This window comes from Macrotis lagotis, chromosome 7, assembly GCF_037893015.1.
Source record: "Macrotis lagotis isolate mMagLag1 chromosome 7, bilby.v1.9.chrom.fasta, whole genome shotgun sequence".
Lineage (NCBI taxonomy): Eukaryota > Metazoa > Chordata > Mammalia > Peramelemorphia > Peramelidae > Macrotis > Macrotis lagotis.
Window position 1 is genome coordinate 59,131,946 of NC_133664.1, and position 17,272 is coordinate 59,149,217.

General features: G+C 33.7%; 1 long non-coding RNA gene and 1 other non-coding gene across 2 annotated transcripts in view; both read right to left on the minus strand.

The window, feature by feature from the left end:
• Positions 1-2,378: 2,378 nt before the first annotated feature.
• The window catches only part of LOC141493683 (uncharacterized), a 29,282-nt gene continuing 14,388 nt past the window's right edge, over positions 2,379-17,272 (minus strand). The window contains exon 4 of the long non-coding RNA XR_012470285.1: positions 2,379-3,934. This is a non-coding gene — a long non-coding RNA (uncharacterized LOC141493683). The remainder of the gene's footprint in view (positions 3,935-17,272) is intronic.
• Positions 8,558-8,664, minus strand: LOC141494625 (U6 spliceosomal RNA). The gene has a single exon (XR_012470517.1). It is a non-coding gene; the product is annotated as a U6 spliceosomal RNA (small nuclear RNA).

Consider the following 17,272-nt stretch of genomic DNA (forward strand, 5'->3'; position numbering starts at 1 on the left):
AAGGTTTTCTTGCTATCTTATGTCAGTTCCCTGTAAAAACAAAAATTTTTTGTTCTTTCCTTTCCTTTCCAATACAAAGTACTTCTCTTTGGCAGAATAGAAGAAAAACAAGTGTGATTTTCCTTCTTGCTGTTTGTGATCCCAACCTTTTTACTTGCCTTAGGTGATTTCATTAGCCTCTGTTTATCATGAATTCTAACTCAACCATATTGTACCATATTGCTGTTATGGAACTATACCACAAACCAACTACTGTCCTTCCTTAAATATATTAAAGAATTTGACCCTAATCACACAAATAGAGTCAGAAGGAAAATTTGAATACTAGTTGTAACCAGACTGGAGCAGGCTCTAACCTGTGGGTAGGTGGGATCAAAAAAAATAGGCTAGAGATAGGAGAGTCAAGAGTTGAACAATTCATTGTATTTGTTTCCCCAACTCATAGCACAAGGTCTTCCTAGCACCCAGAAGACACTTCTGGATTGATTAAGGGGTTATAAAGTTCCCATAAATCAATGCTCTCTGTTCAGTTAACTTATTTTTGTCATCAGGATTATTTTTCTTTGTCTTCAGAATTGTTAAATTTCTGGGATGTTGCCTACCGGTCCTAATAACCCTATAAAAACAATGCTTCAAAAGCCTGGGGTACTTGACACACTAATATAAGAATCCCCTCCTTCAATTACAATTTATAAGATATTATGATAATAAAAAATATCAAACTAATATTTAGCAAAGCTTTAAAATTTGATTGATGATTTTTATGTTTATAACCTCATTTGACTTTTGCAGTCCCTCTCTGATGTTCTTAACCCCATTTTATAGATAAGGAAATTGAAGCACAGTACAGTTAAATACTCAGTCACACAGCAAATATGAAATCTATATAAAATAGATTTGATACTTACATCAAAGTATCCATTTTCCCCCTTCCTTATAAAATTACCGTGTGGTAAAAAAATTAGGTGTTTAAAAAGAACCTTCCTCACTGGTTCCTTTGCAACACATATTATGAAATTATCAGTAAAGCAAATGAGGAAATCATTAACTTTTTTATTTTTAGCAGAGAAAACACCTGCAGATGTCTGAATAATCAGTCTTTCATCCTATTATGTAGTATTTAATACCACACATTATCTTTCTTTCTAATTCTTTTCCCCTTTTTTGTGCAGGTGGTCTATAATAATTTCTTAGAAAATCATCAGGTAAGCTTCTACCTCCTTTCATCTTGGCCCAAATGTTCTTGCTACACAATACTTCCCTTCACCTATTACTGAGTTTCCTTTTTTTGTCTATCTTTTTTTTTAAAGTTTAGTTGTTATGAATAAATGAGCAGATAATAAGGGGAATCCCCCCAGGTTAATTTGAAGACTGCTTCTGTGTTGATTGGCTGTATTGGATCCAAGAGGACAGAGGATCATGGAAGAGTACTCTATTTTGAGGGTCCCCAAAAAAGGGAACTAACAGATTTGCTTGTCCTGTCTACTTTTTTTTTTAACCTTTTCCTTGTTGCAAAAGGAATCTATCCTCTTGGGAGTGGTGGTATGAGAGAAGTCAATTATATCCACATTCCTCTCCCTGAGTAATTCTTGGATTCCTCCACATAAGTATAACTTCATAATATAAAAGGCAATTCTATCCTGCACATATTAGATTATCTTAAAATCAGTTATATCCTCCCAATCTGACTAGTCCTTAGGATTTCCAGTGAGCTCAAATTTGACCTTGTGTCCAAATTTCTTCCTTTGACACATAACTCAATCTTTCATTATAACAATTTTCATGCTTTTTTGCAACTGTTGATCTTATTTTCTAAAGGGTTGTAGACATACAACTTTAAGTAATTTTTTAGAAGTAGAACGAATCTAGCATCTAACAACTTACTGACAGCAAAAGCACATTTACAACTCCTCCCAAAAATATAGAAGTCACGCTCCTGCAAAAGAAATAGGAAGCAGATGAGCATCTAACATTAGGCTCTCCTCAAAAAGAATACTATAACAACATATGGCAGTTGATCACCCCTTATAATATCAAAATTAAGATAATTTCATGTAGTCATGAGTCACATGTACTGTTTTATGCATAAATGCAGAAGCTTAGCAAATTAACATTCAATGATTCTTAATAATAACAAACATATAACAGACATTTCTGTTTTAGTGACTCTTTTGGGGGTGAGAGTGATCGATGGATTCTTTCAAGGATTATTTTATCTTCTTGTTCTAGGATATTAGGGCAGTTCTTCTAGATAATTTTATGAAAGATGATATCCAAGCTCTTTCTCTGATTATACCTTTCATATAGACCAGGGCTGTCCAACCTTACTTTTAAAAGTTTTATTGAAACAATAGACAATACATTTTGATTTCTCATTTTAATAAGAGCACTGCTGTAGCTCAGTTGCATTTACTAAAGCATTTAGTAACCCACAGGCAGTTCACATTTTGTACATCCCTGATGTAGACCGATAATTCATAAATTATGTCTCCTAAATGTACTTTCCAAGTCAGTCATTTTTCCTAAGAGGTGCTTTACATTTTTTATATCATTTTCAGTCTTTTAGTTTTGCTTGATGGAGACTTGATAGAGTCATTAATTTGCATTTGTTCAATTTTAATTTTTAGGGTTTTTATTTCCTTCAGTTAACTTTTGTGTTTCCTTTTCCAGTTGGTTAATCTTACTTTTTTTGAGTTACATTCCTTTTCCAGTTCATAAATTTTACTTTTTTTTAATGACTTACATTCCTTTTCCATTTGGAAATTTTTACTTTTAAAGGAGTTGATTTTGTTTTCCTTTTGAGCACTTTTATTTTTAAAGGTATTGTTTGCTTTAGTCATTTTTTTCATAATTTTCCTGCCTGACTTTCACTTCTCTTCTCAAATTTTCACCTCTCTTCTTTGATTTTAAAATCCTTTTGGAACTCTTCTAAGAAGATATTTTTTGGGGATTTGAGAACAATCTGTAAACCCCTTTGAGGCTTCACAGATAAGCATTTTGTCAATTCTTTCCTTCTCTGAGATGACATTTTTGTCACCAGATTCGTAGCTTTTTATGGTGTTTTTGTTTTTGTTCATTTTGATAGCTGAGCTCTGTTCCTGGGGCACAGGAGATACAGTCTCAAGATTTTTTGTGCTGGGGATTGGGGACTAGTCCTGATTTACTGCTTGCCAAGGGGGTTGTCTATGTGTCAGTTGCTAGTAGTTTGTTCCTTTCAGAGAAGTCCAGTCCAGTTCCACCTGTTGTGCTAGCATTTCTGGGGCTCCAACTTTGTCTTTCAAGCTGGAGTTGGGACCCTCACTGCTGGCCCACTGCACTATTGACTTGCTGAGCCGTACCTGAGCTGCACTATGAATGAGTCTCCTGCTGACTTTCCAGTCCTCCCACCCATGTTGGACTATACTTTCCCTTTTTCGAAGTTCTTCAATGATATCTTGAATTGAGCACTTGTTTCACTCTTGTTTTTGTGGGTTCTATACTTTTGAAGTCTGTTTAGAGGTTTCATTTAAAATTAGTTAGAGAAGAGCTCCAGGAGCTTCCTAGCTTCATGTCGCCATCTTGACTCTGCCCTGGAAATGTTGCCCTTGTCTCTTATTGTTAAAAAATTTCCAATAGAGATTTAAGTTATGAAAATGTAGTCTGAGTTCCAAAGTCCATTGGTAATAGGATTCTTTTTTCACTGATGGCAATCAGTGCCTGCACCTGCATGAAGGAAAGGGTGGAGATGGCAAGAATAGGAGAGAGAAGGGCTCTTCTGTTTTCTTTGAGTCCTTGAGTCACTTGGGGTTCTATATTTGCTTTGCAGAGCTTCCAAGATTGGGAGTTTTCAAGAGCTTAAGATTTGGAGAGTGTCAACATTGTGTGATAAGCAACCTTGATGGAAGAAGTTCTCAGCAGTTTAGAGATCTAGGATAACTGTGTTAGACTGACTGGGCTAAGAAAAACAAAACAAAACACACATACAAATTTGATGAATATTTTATAAAAATTATCTCTTATGTATCTCTTTCTCTTCATACTAATTTCTCATACCAAAAATAACTAATACTAATCTGTAAACATGTTTGTCAAAATATGTATGTACAATGCTAACCGGACTGTTCACTGCTGAAGGGAAAGGGGATGGGAAGGGAGGGTGGAAGGAAATTTTGTAATGTAAAAATATGCATGTGCATATGAATGAAAATAAATAAGAAAAAGATTTGAGGAATGTTCAATTTAGCACTTTAAAATTTATGAAACATTATATACAAGTTATATCACTTGAACTTCATTATAACCATATCATATATAAAACAGTTATTATCATCACAGTTTAAGGTAGACTGAGTCACTCCCCTAAGGTCAGATAGATACTAAATATCAAAAGTATAAAATTAAGGTCTTTCTGATTTCAGGTCCAGCATTTTATCATTAATTCCTAGTTTCATACCCAATAAATAATCAGGATGTTAAACCATTTGACAAAATAACCAGCATCATAATTTTCTCCCAAAATGTAAAGCCAAAATTTGTTTTGGAGTCAGTTTCTGTCATAGAGTTCATAGCATTATTTTTTTTCTTCATGATCATGATGATAATGATGTAAATGTACCAAAAAAAGTTATAAGACAAAGGCAATGGAAACACAAGTGTTAAATTGCTGTAGCATGTTATCAATGATGATTTGTATAGAAGAAAAGGTATCAAAAAATTGAAAAATATAGTTAGTGGATCAGTCATGAAGGAACAGAAAAACAGAAAATTGAAGGAACTATTCAAGTGCTCAAGAAAAGCCTAGAGTGTGTAGGGAGGACCTTCTAGGTAAGATTAATAGCAAGTATCACACACAGTAGGAAGATGTGGAGCTACCTCATTCTGAATCAGTACTAATACAACTGAGTTTAGCAAGGGATATGCAATTTATAAAAGCAGCAGGAATATATTTAAAAGAGAGAAATGCTATATTTTCATAACACTGTAGCCTATATTACTTCTGTTTATTTATGTAGATTGCAGTTTGGTGTTGTAATCAAGGAGATAGGTTCAAGGCCAACTTGGAATTCTTACTACCTGTGTAGACATACATGCGTAGGCCAATTAAACCCTGTGAAGCTCAGTTTCCTCACCTGAAAATTAGGTGACTTGATTTGGCTGCTGCTGTTTTCTTTCAGAGAAAATGCAAATCTTATATTTAATTTGGAGAATATTAGTATTTATAAAATATTTAAAGTATTGCATTTAGTAAGGATGCAAACCCATCCTCAGCATTAATGGAGATAACAGCATGGTTCACTGTTTCAGATTGTCAGTGCAATTCTAATAGTTTTGGAGAGAAAGCTCAAGTTTATGGCCCTTTGTGATTATCAATCTAGTATGGATTACTGGTTGACAAGGTAGCTGATTCTGCTTGGATGAATCCCAGAACTTCAGAGTCCTGATAATACCATCTTACACACTAAAGATAATAGCATATCCCTTGGTGACTCATTTCAGGAAATGACTCTTAAGATCAGGAAATTCTTTTGAATGAGTGTTTATCCTGAATTTAAACCCAATTTCCCTTCTAAGCATTTAATCTCATTGACTCAAAATATTTTTAAGAATCAAAATGTATCACTTTTTTCCTAATCATATGTACAAGAAACATTCATTATCTTCCAATGAAATTGTCTATGAAATATAAAATCTTGGGGGCAGCTGGGTATCTCAGTGGATAGAGCAATGGCCCTGGAGTCAGGAGTACTTGGGTTCAAATCCAGCTTCAGACACTTAATAATTACCTAGCTGTGTGGCTTTGGGCAAGCCACTTAACCCCATTGCCTTGAAAAAAATACTATATATATATATATCTTCAGTTAGTTGGCTATCACAGGAGCAAGGATTATTCTAACAAAGTGGGGTAGAGATCTACAACAGAAAATAAATCACTAAGGAGGTTAATAGTTTCCCTTTCTATTTCAGAGGGGGAGGATTCAAGAAATGACAGAGGGAATCTAATCTAAGTGTATCTCATCATATTTCAAATCTGTCTTTTTCATTAGAGCCTAGACAAAATATGCAGTCATTCTATAACTTGGTGAATTTTAGTCTCTCTATTCTTCCTCTCTTTTGACTCATCACTGCCTAGAGAACTGGCATTGCTAACACTCAAATTTTAGGTGTTCTCTGTATTTACCTAATGAGTTTAATTCCACATGACATTCTATGGTATAGTCAAGAGGAAAGAGGTGAAACTCTAAAAACAGCCTGTTTGTGACAGCCTGTTCATTGTGTTTGTTGTTGTTGAGTCATTTAGTTGTATCATACTCTTCATGACCCCAGGGTTTTCTGTCCTTCACTTTCTCTTAAGATCTATCAAAGCTCATATTCATTGCTTCTATGACATTACCTATCATTATCTATCCATCACCGTCTTGTCATCTTCCTATTTTGACTTCAGTATTTACCAACATTACAGTCCTTTCCAAAGATTCCTGTCTTCTTAATAGATAACCATTGAGTTTAAGCTTCAACATCGGTATTTGCCTTTCCAATGAATAGTCAGAGTTGATTTCTTTAAGTATGATTGATTTCATCTCCCTATCATCTAGGGAACTCTCAAAAGGCTTTTCCAGAACCATTATTTGAAAGCATTGATTCTGTGACACTCAGTTAATAGTAGCCTTTATTGAAGAGAAATAGGGAAATTTGGGAAATAGAAGCTTTCATAGAAAATTAAATGTCTCCCAGACTGAACATATTTAGTTTAAGGTTTTATGCAACACTCAGATGGAGACATCGAATAGGCAATTGGCAACAGGGAACTGAAGGGGAGTTCATGGAGAGATTAGGTTTGGATATATGTTTTAGTCTTACCTTGATAAGGATGGTAAGTAAGCCCACAGGAACTTATAAATTCATTAAAGAAGAGAATGTAGAGTGAGAAAGAGAGGCCCAGAAGAGTTCCTTAAAGAATACTGATGCAAGGAAAATGACTGACAAAAGTGAGGGAAAATGTTTCTATTAATAGGCCATAGTTCACAAAAATCTATGACATCATAATGTCATATTTGTAGCTTTTTATTGGACCTCTCATTGAATTCTTGGTTCTTTTTCATTTGTGGAATCCCAAAGCTAATATCTCGTGATTTCTAATAACAATGACAAAATAAAACTATAAATTTAATCCACTTTTTTTGAAGAAGTCAATTTTTTTCCTTAACTGATGATGCTTTCTCCTGTTGAAAGAATGAATCATAGAAACATCAAGATAGAATTATAAGGGATATTGGATGCCATCTATTTTAAATTTTTCATTTGGTAGAGGAGGAAATTGAGGATCAAAGACGTTAAATTGTCTGACAGGATCACAAAATGACCATCAGTATTGGGATCTGAGTTCAAATGGTTTTCTCAGATGCATCATCCTGACTACATATTACAGCCTCCATGCCTAATATAAACTTCTCCTCTGAGTTTGAGGATCTTCAACTTGCTTACAGAGCTGAATTACATGACTGCACACAGAAAAAAAATATTTTAAATGTCTTTCACCTAAACAGTGAACCATAGTTTGAACATTCAACTAAGTCCCTTATAATAAGGAAGATTATTAAATTATGTATTTTAGCAAAAAATAAACTTATTGGTCTTGACAACTACTATATCTTACTTACCAGTATTTTTATTACAAACAGATGAAATGTCAAAGATATGGATGAACATTTCTAAAGAAAGTTTTTCTGCTAAGCATCTTAAGTTAAAATTGAAACAGGGCATTTCTTAAATAATACAAGATATCAGCAAAAACAAAAGAATAAAATGTAACTTTTTTTCTTCTATATGTGTACATTTTTTCCAAAAATTTAAAGAATCTGCATTGAATTACTACTCAGGACACTAAGGAAGGCAGTGTTGTAATTAGGAGAAAAATGAACAAATACGTTATTTAAGAGACTTTGTAGAAGGATTTCAGGACCTATTGGGTCTTCCTTCTTGTGAAGATGGAAGTGAATTTTAGGTGAATACTTTCTGAGATCAACAGTTTTTATAAGCTCTGGCAGGTTCCATCATGTTAGGAGAGCTGGATCTCAGCAACCAAATACATTTTTTTCCAGAGGTTTTGAACAGAGAAGTGCATCACCAGGGCATCTAGTCAATTTATGAATTTTGAGTTTTTTTAAGGCAATGGGGTTAAGTGACTTGTGACTTGCCCAAGGTACACAGTTAGGTAATTAAGAAATGTCTGAAGTCTGGGATTTGACCTCATGTCCTCCAGGGCTGGTGCTCTAGCTGTTCCTACTTTATGAAGTTTGAAAGAGAAATGATTTAAGTAAGATAAGTTGTATTTATGGTATATTGAGTTGAAAATATTTATGATATTTCCTGATGCAGATACCCAAATAGTTGGTGAATTTGTGCTAGAGTTATGAAAGAGATTAGAGATGAATATATACATCTGGAAATGATGTTTATTAAGATAATTTAACTTATACTGATAAGATCATTAAGAGAGCATATAAAGATAAGGATAGAATGATGTTTATCCTTTATTCTTTTTTTTGAGAATCAAATTCTTTTTATTACTCCTGAGTAAAAAAATATGGAATGCTTCACAAATTTGCTTGTCATCCATGTGCAAGAGCCATGCTAATCTTTTCTGTATCGTTCCAATTTGAGTATATGTGCTGCCGAAGCAAGCACTTATCCTTCATTCTTGAAGAAGAGCATGACATCAGAGGTGTGATGTCAGGAAAAGCACATGAATTTCATTTGAGGGAGGGGAGTCTGTGCTTTGTCACCAGCCTTACTTTTTCTTCCAGAGCCATCAAGCACAGTGGCCAGATATGAATCAGGGTGACTGGAGATGGCCCTGGATGAAAGGCAATTAGGGTTAAGTAACTTGCCCAAGCAAGCTACTAAGCATCAAATGTCTGAGGGTGGATTTAAACTCTCATCCTTCTGATTCTAAAGCCAATGTTCTATCCACCATGCCTCCTAGCTGCCCAATGGAAAACATATAAAGACCCAGAATAGAGCCTTAAGTATTGTTAGGAACCATTGTATATGGGAGCATTATAAATGATCTTCTCCTGGTGTCCTTGAACACCAGAGTCTTATCTCTCTAAATGTCATGGGAGTGGAAATGGATTAGGGTCTGGGAGGGATATTTAAGCACTTGTATTCTGGTGAATAAAGGGAGCACTTGGAGATCTTGCATTCCTCCTCTTCTTTGTCTCCTGCCCCTCCAACATTCGGCTGAAGAAGATTGAGGGAGTCCAGGATAGGAACTCAACAAAGGATCATCAACATAAATCTTAGGGAAGCAAAAAACAGAAGGAACTAATAAGAAGGATGTATGGAATAATGTTGCATGTATACGTATATATTCATATGTATATAAATGCACATACATACATACATATAGACACATCTATTCCTGTCTAAAAGTAGCTACTTCAAGGATGGAGTGGGGAGCAGAGGAAAGAAAAAAAGAAAAAAAAGAAATTTGCAGGATAAATTTATTATATATTTAAGGGACCAGCAAGTTATACATATTAGATTCATACTTTCACATATAATCATCTTTTTATTATACTATTATGGAAATGCTTATTTTATTCCATAGATCAATTTTAAAAATATATATGGTAGGAGATTGAGAAAGAATGGTGAGAGAGGTGGAAATAGTGATTAAATAATGTGAAAAAGGAAATTAAAATTCTAAGGAAGAAAGATTATTAGGAGGAAGGGGTCAACAATGTCATACATTGACATTGAATATTGTCAAATTCTTAAAGTCAAGAAGGGTGAGACTAGAGAATAAAGGTCATTGATTTATCAGTTAAGGAATCACTAATAGCCTTGAAGATGGAAATTTCAAAATTGAGTAATGCAAATCCATTTATGTCCATGGAAAATACCTTAAATATTAAAGGTATCAACATGAAATGCATACTTCGATTTCTTCCCCCAGATCACATTTATCTTCATGTTGCATTTGAGAGGATATAAAGTTAAATCCTTCTTGTTTTATCCTTTGGCTCAACTAGAATATTATAAAAGTTTCCACATGTAGCAGTATGTTTTAGGATTACTTGTCTGTGTTGCTAAGTATGCCTCTATTGTATTTAAATAGCCACAATAATTGTTTATTCTTAAAAGGTCACACTATAACAATTTCTGTTTGTATGGATATTTTTATATGTGTATATTTGATGATGAATTTAAACAACCCCTATGAAGGAAGGTCAGTTTTGATGGCTTAAAAGCAACATCTCATCTAAAATTGCTTCTTTAGATTATAAAATATTTTCAAATAGTTTACCTCTATGGAGGTACTTCCTTCAGAGATACTTGCAAGTCCTCATCAAGAAACTTGATATACTACTGCCAAAATAATTATGCAGAGAAACACAATGGTGTAATTTATCAACTTAACAGCACTTTACTTCTTTGGTTATGCTCAATGCATTCATTTCATTTCAAGGTCTGTTTAGAAAGCTGCTAATTAGATTGATGTCATTCAGAACTATTTATTTGTCAGGACTGGATTTTTCTTATCCTTTCCTTTGAGAAAATTTGGTCTATGACAACACTCTAATATCACCATACAGAGCGAAAATGACCGTGAAACCACTATTCTAAATAAGACACTCGGGAAGCTTAAAGCATTCCAAAACAACATCGAGACACCGAGCTACATGAATGAACACATGGTGGTTATCATTGTGAAGTTTTACAGGCATGGCTCCAGCATCCTAACATAATTAAAGTCTGAGTGCCACTGGCTTACTATCAAGGGTGTCATTGATGCTAGAAAGATCACCCACTAAACCTGTCCACCATGTATAATGACTGAGCTATGAAAAAGACAATGCCCTTCTTTGCCATTATCCTACTCTTGGGCAATATCACAGATGCACAGGAGAGAAGGCTGAGCAAATTTAACTACCTGAAAAGTGCAGTAATTAGCCACAAATGTCATGACTCAATGCTGTTATCAATTCTGCTCATGTTTCACCTTTTATTCTTTTTAAAATAAAGATATATTCCTTTTTGCAGCTACATGACACTCAAACATTAGTATATACCTTATAGGGTTTTTTTTCCACTTGAACTTGGTTTCCCTCCTCATTCTCAATTTTTTTCCTTGTAGTCACCAAGATAGTTCAAATCATCCTATGACCTCATGCTCCCATAATATTATAGAACAAAAGGGACTGGGAGGATGAGGAATATCTATTCCAGGTTATACCTGAATGGTAACTAATTCTATACTATCCTAAACAAGTAGTCATCTAACTTCTGCTTAAAGATCCCAAGGGTTGTACAAGTGCTTACCTCCCCAAGAAAAGTCATTTCATTTTTGGACAGGTATAACTATTAGGAATTTTTTCCTTATATTGAGTTCAAATCTGCCTCCCTGCAATGCCAAACTACTTTTCCTAATTTTGCTTTCTGGGACTAAGTAAAAACTAACAACTCTTTCAAAAGATTTTAATTTCCAAATTAACTTCTAAAAATCCTCTAATTACTTTTCCCTTAAGTGATCTTTTTCCCCCCAAGTTAAATATCCCAGTTTCTTCAATATATCCCTTCATGGGGTGATTTTGAATCCTCTAATGCATTCAGAGTAGAACTGTCCTTCCCACATTAATCTTCACAAAACTCTATTTTTGAGTTAATGGAGGTAAAATGCTTGGTAATGCCTTCTAATTGTTCTTGTCTTCTCTTCCTAATCCATATTCTACACAGTTGATAAAATAATTTTCCTAAAGTTAGGTCTAACCAGATCACCTTCAATAAACTCTAGTGAGTCCCATTATCTTCATGATAAAATATTAACCTTTCTATGTAATAAATAACCTTGCCTCTTCTTACAAAAAGTAAACAATTGCTGCCTCAGAAAATGTACTTTAGATTAGAAAAACATTGTGTAAAGATGATGATGATGATGATAGTAAATGCAGCAGTGGTTGATGAGAGTTATTTAGTTAGAGAAAAACCAGCAATTGTCAGTTGATTGACATGGATGTTAATAGAAATTTATTATTCCCAAAGCTAGTGCTAGAAATTGGAGAGGAGAAATAAGCCTAATAGCATGACAAGAAGAAGGCTGGACTCTAGTGGGAAGTCTGAAATGGACTAGAAATGAAGCTCAAGGACCTAGTTAAGGTGATGGAGAGATGGATATGCATAAGCTTTAGATCAAAATACAATGGCATCAAAACTATGGGTATGACATTTCCATGAACTGTTTATATCTTATGTTCCTTATATTGAGAAGAAAAGAGTAAGAAGTAGAAGAAAAATATGAAATGGAAAAAGCTAAATAATAAAGGAATTCAATAACTATTAACTATAACAATAACTACCTTAGTAGTCATTTACCAAGAGATAAACTCAGACTCTTTAATACTTCCCTATTACTTTGTTCTCTAGAGACAAAAAGAAACAATAATTCTTCTACATAACTCTCAAAAATATTAAAGCACTTAGAAAGCTACCCTCCATCTTCTCTTTTTTAGATTTACTATTTCTAGTTGTATTTCAGCCTATCCTCTTATATCACATTCTTAGTAATGTCACCATCCTTGATATCTCTTCAGAATGCTTTCCAGGTAATCAATGACCTTCCGAAAGTACAGAATGCAGCACTATTATTCTAATAATGCTGGACTAATATTCTAAACCTAGTCTGATCACAGCTTAATTTGAACTAAAGCATTTAAGCCATCTTTTGTAATTCCTTGTTCTTGGAAGTTTTTGTTGAGGACATCCCCCTTACCAGTACTGATCAGAAATCATTTTTTAATCTCAGCTACTGAGAGGAGAAATGACTTGCCCAAAGTCACATGGCCATACATGTCAGAGATGAGAATGAACTCCAGGTCTTCCTGATTCTGAGACCAGCTCTCTATTCACAATGCCACACTGTCATTCTTTTTTGCCCCCTAAAATTGCTTGCTTCTTTAACTGCTAATGTGTTATTGGTGACTCAAGGAGTTTGAGACTGTTATTTTTTTCAAGAGAACTGGCATCTCTTCACACCTTTTCAACCTTCTACTTGGGAAACTGATTTTGTTTTAGGTTTTTGCAAGGTGATGTGATTAAGTGGCTTGCCCATGGCCATACAGCTAGGTAATTATTAAGTGTCTGAGGCTAGATTTGAACTCAAGTACTCCTGACTCCAGGGCTGGTGCTCTATCCGCTGAGCCGCCTAGCTGCCCCTGAGACTGATTTTTTTAAATGCAAAAACAGGACTTTCCCTTTAACTCTATTGAGTTTCATCTAATATTGAATACAGATTGATAATTTATTGTTTATGATTGCATTATAATGGAATGTTGGAATATTAGGCTCACAATCCGGATATTTCATAGGGTTTTTTAAAATTATCAGATATGTCATGCCTAGTTACTGTTTCCAAATTGAAATATATTCTTTAAAAACTTTTTTTTAATAATCTTTTTTCATCACTGTATCACAGAAAGAGGTTCAACTCAATGCATGCCAGAATCCCTGGATAATTATTAGCAGTGTAAAGGCAAAGAAAACTGTTTTGGTAGGTAGACTGGTCTGCAATCAGGGAGCTTTAGTTGGGGGGCTTTGAGTACAAGGTTAGAGAAAGAGAAGGTAGGTTAGAGCAAGACATTAAAGAACTATCCATAAGCTTTCTTTTGCAAGACCTAACAGAACTGAAATAATCTTTGTGAGAAAAATAAACATCCCAAGATCAGAGCTCAGGATTTCAAACCAAGAGAAATGTAGTAATGCTTGAGGAAATATTCAGAAAATTGGATTCAGAGATGAGGTTCTGGACCTGACTATGTCACTGCACAGAGAAAATACTACCTTAATCTCTTCCTGAAGATTATGCCTAAAGCTTCTTAATGTTTGGCTGGGAAGTGACATCTTATGGCAATAAAAAATTTGAATTTGTGATGTTTTACATTATATTTAATGTATAAGCTAAATGTTTCACTTACAACTTTAATGATCTGCTGTTCTCTATGAGCACTTTCAATCACCACTACAAAGAGAAATAATTCTATAACAGTAAATTGTCTTGATGAATTAGTCAAAAATTTCAACAATCCTATGGAAAAATCAGACCCCCAAATTCTTATGAGCTATAATGATCTTTGGACAAAAGACATTTAACCCTTACCAAGTCCATACATTAAGCTATTCCAATTCAATAGGACCCATCAGCTATTGTGGTCTGAGATACATCTAGGAACACATCTCAACATGATGAGGCATAAAGGTAGTACCTTGTAGAAGACTCTCTATATTATCTCAAAGTGAAAAAAAGGATTTTAATGCAATACAAATTATTCAAGACATTTAATAGGAATATAAAATTTTCAAGAGAAAGACTGGACCTTGACAAAGTTTCAGATTATGTATTTTTTAGCTTCTCATACTGCATAATTTTTACATATTTTTTCATATTTTTTTTTTACTTTTATTTTCTTGGCAGCACAAATGAGTGACTCATGAAAGTCACTAACATTTCTCCTACGTGCAACCGGATGACTAGTCATTCAAAATAAGCCTCCATATAGACAAGGGCAATAGGTGATTATTGAGCAGAAGACATAAAATGTAGTCATTGACCCCTGTTTTTAGTATATGTTATTTAGTATATGTTATTTTTCAATTGTATATATCCTCCATCTTATTCAATAGAGCAAGGTGCTGCTTAAAGTCTGTACTGTAACAAATGCATCCCTTTTCATATGTGAAAAAATTCTCAAAAATAGAATAGAGATGATCTAATCTAATCATTAATATCATAAAAGGGGGAAATAGATTTGTCCACCAAGGGTATTTGTACCAGCTATGGAGGAGATCCAGGTCAGAGTCCAAGATTGTCACTCTTGCTTGTTCAAATGGGTAACATCCTAGAAAGGAGGATGATCTCCTAAATAAGGGCATCACTTAAAAAGAGTTTGAACTAACAATTTGCAGATGAAAAAATCAAGAATATGAAACAATGCCACTCTTCCAGATAATAATATGCAGCATATTGGAAAACCTACAAAGATGCACGAGGGCATCTGAATATACCTGACTTAGATACTGTGAATGGACTGTACATTAGGGCTAGGATTGAACAAGAGGTAAAAGGAGAACTAAAATGACCTTATGAAATGACCAAGTTTTTTTGAACATCTTCAAATTTCTCCTTGAAAAAGAGACCAAACTTTGTGAGATAAATAATACTCTGCTTACATGATAAGGCTAAAAGTCATAAAATGCTATAGTCTCAAAAGAATTCAAATTGGTCATCACCAAAGAAGGAATGGAAAATTGAATTGTGGGTAAAATAGGGTTACAATTTATTACAAAAAAAGGAAATTCTCGAAAACAAACTGGATAAAGGTTATCATGGAGGCGAAACACAGGATATTTCCTCAATAAATCTTTGGATTCTTTATCTTGCAATACTTATCATTCATAAATTCTGATGTGTATATCTATGCACATATATAAATGTACACACAATATACATACACAAATATTTATATGTGACTTAAATGTATATAATACATATATAAATACACATATAAATATATACATACATTTACATACATATCTATACATGTATACATCTATTTAATTCTGTTGCACTCATTTATTATTTAAATGTTTTTGTATTTCATGATTTTGCAGCCATATATACCTCTTTGTTAACTTTTGGAGCTCTAAAGCACTCTAAGATTATTGGAACACAATGTATATTTATACAATTTTGTCCAGATTATTCATGAGTGCTACAAGGAAAAATAACCAAATGTTACTAGAATGAATTTTCTCATTAATTTAAGAGCATAGGCTTAAATTAGTATCCATACATCCTTATTTCTTATCCTTCCATGACCTGTATTTTCTTTATTCATCTATATACTTTATCAAGATACTTTATGCATAGTCTAGATTGAAATACTGATTCTGACACTAAATATAGCCATGTAACCTTGAGCAAGTCATTTAATCTGAGTCTTAATTTTCTCATCACAAAATGGGTAATATTTCCACCTATTTCTTCATATGTTGTGAGGAAAGTGCTTTATCAACATAAAACATTATATAAATGTTAACTTTTAGTTCTATTTTTAGCAAAAGTACACTCCATTTACTCTCAATTCTTAATGTAGTGACTGGTATAGAAAGTGCTTAATGAATAGTATTGACTGATTGATCAATTGGAAAAAACATATTAAATATACAAAGAAATTAATATTTACAGTTAAAGAACCTTGGTACACTCTTTAGAGAAGGGAATTATGTAGAATATAGATCTATTTTTAATTTTGTCCATAAAATGGACATTGCTGACACCATGGCCAAGGAAGTTTGAAACATGATATAATAACTTCTGCTAATTAATCTCTTTGATTTTAGCTAGGATATTCCAGAAATCACAGACATAATTAGACATACATTTGAAGCTTTCCACACCACAACATTTGTTCAGAGTATGATGTGTGTGTGTGTGTGTGTGAGTGTGTATTTCAGTAATATTAGTGTCAAAATAACTGAGGGAATGAAAAATAATGTCTTTCCGAGTCTCAGATAATGTTATGGAATGATAATGTTATATTCTCAGATAATGCTAAGACATTATGGAAAGATTAAAAAAAAATTCTTCCCCAACTACAATTTAGTTTATCAGACTTCTCTCCAATATAACCCAATAGTCCATGGGATGTAACAAATAAAAGCAACATTTTTTTCTATCAGTCTAAAATTGATTACCAATTTACTAGAGCTGGGTAAGCTCTATTATTGTTTTTCTCAAAAGTAGGAAAGTTCTTAGGGACCATAAATTTTTTGGTGAAAATCAATATAGAAACAATAAACTTGAAATTCATGGTAGTTAAAGGATGAAAAATAAAAGAACTGTGCAGACAACATGTGGGAAAAATGGAAAGTATCGCAATGCCTTTGAAATAGAAAGAAAGAAAGTAGCCCTTAACCCTTCTCTGGTGTCTACGTCCCTTGTTTATCTTGCTGTTGCTATATTTTTTTTTAAGAAGACAGACAGACTCCTGGGAAAATAAAAATCAAAACATATATAATTGGGTTAGTTAAGTGTCAACAAGTAACTTTGTAGTTGGCAACATGAACCTTCCTTTCCAAATCATGTTAATGAAATGATCATAGAATCTTGGGCTGATCTGCTCTGTATAAAATGCCCTTCAGTGCTATTGTAAGAGAGGATCAGAAAATCATAGATTTAGACCTAGAAGGAGAGAAGGATGGATTATTTTCAATAAGCAAGAAGACTATATCTATG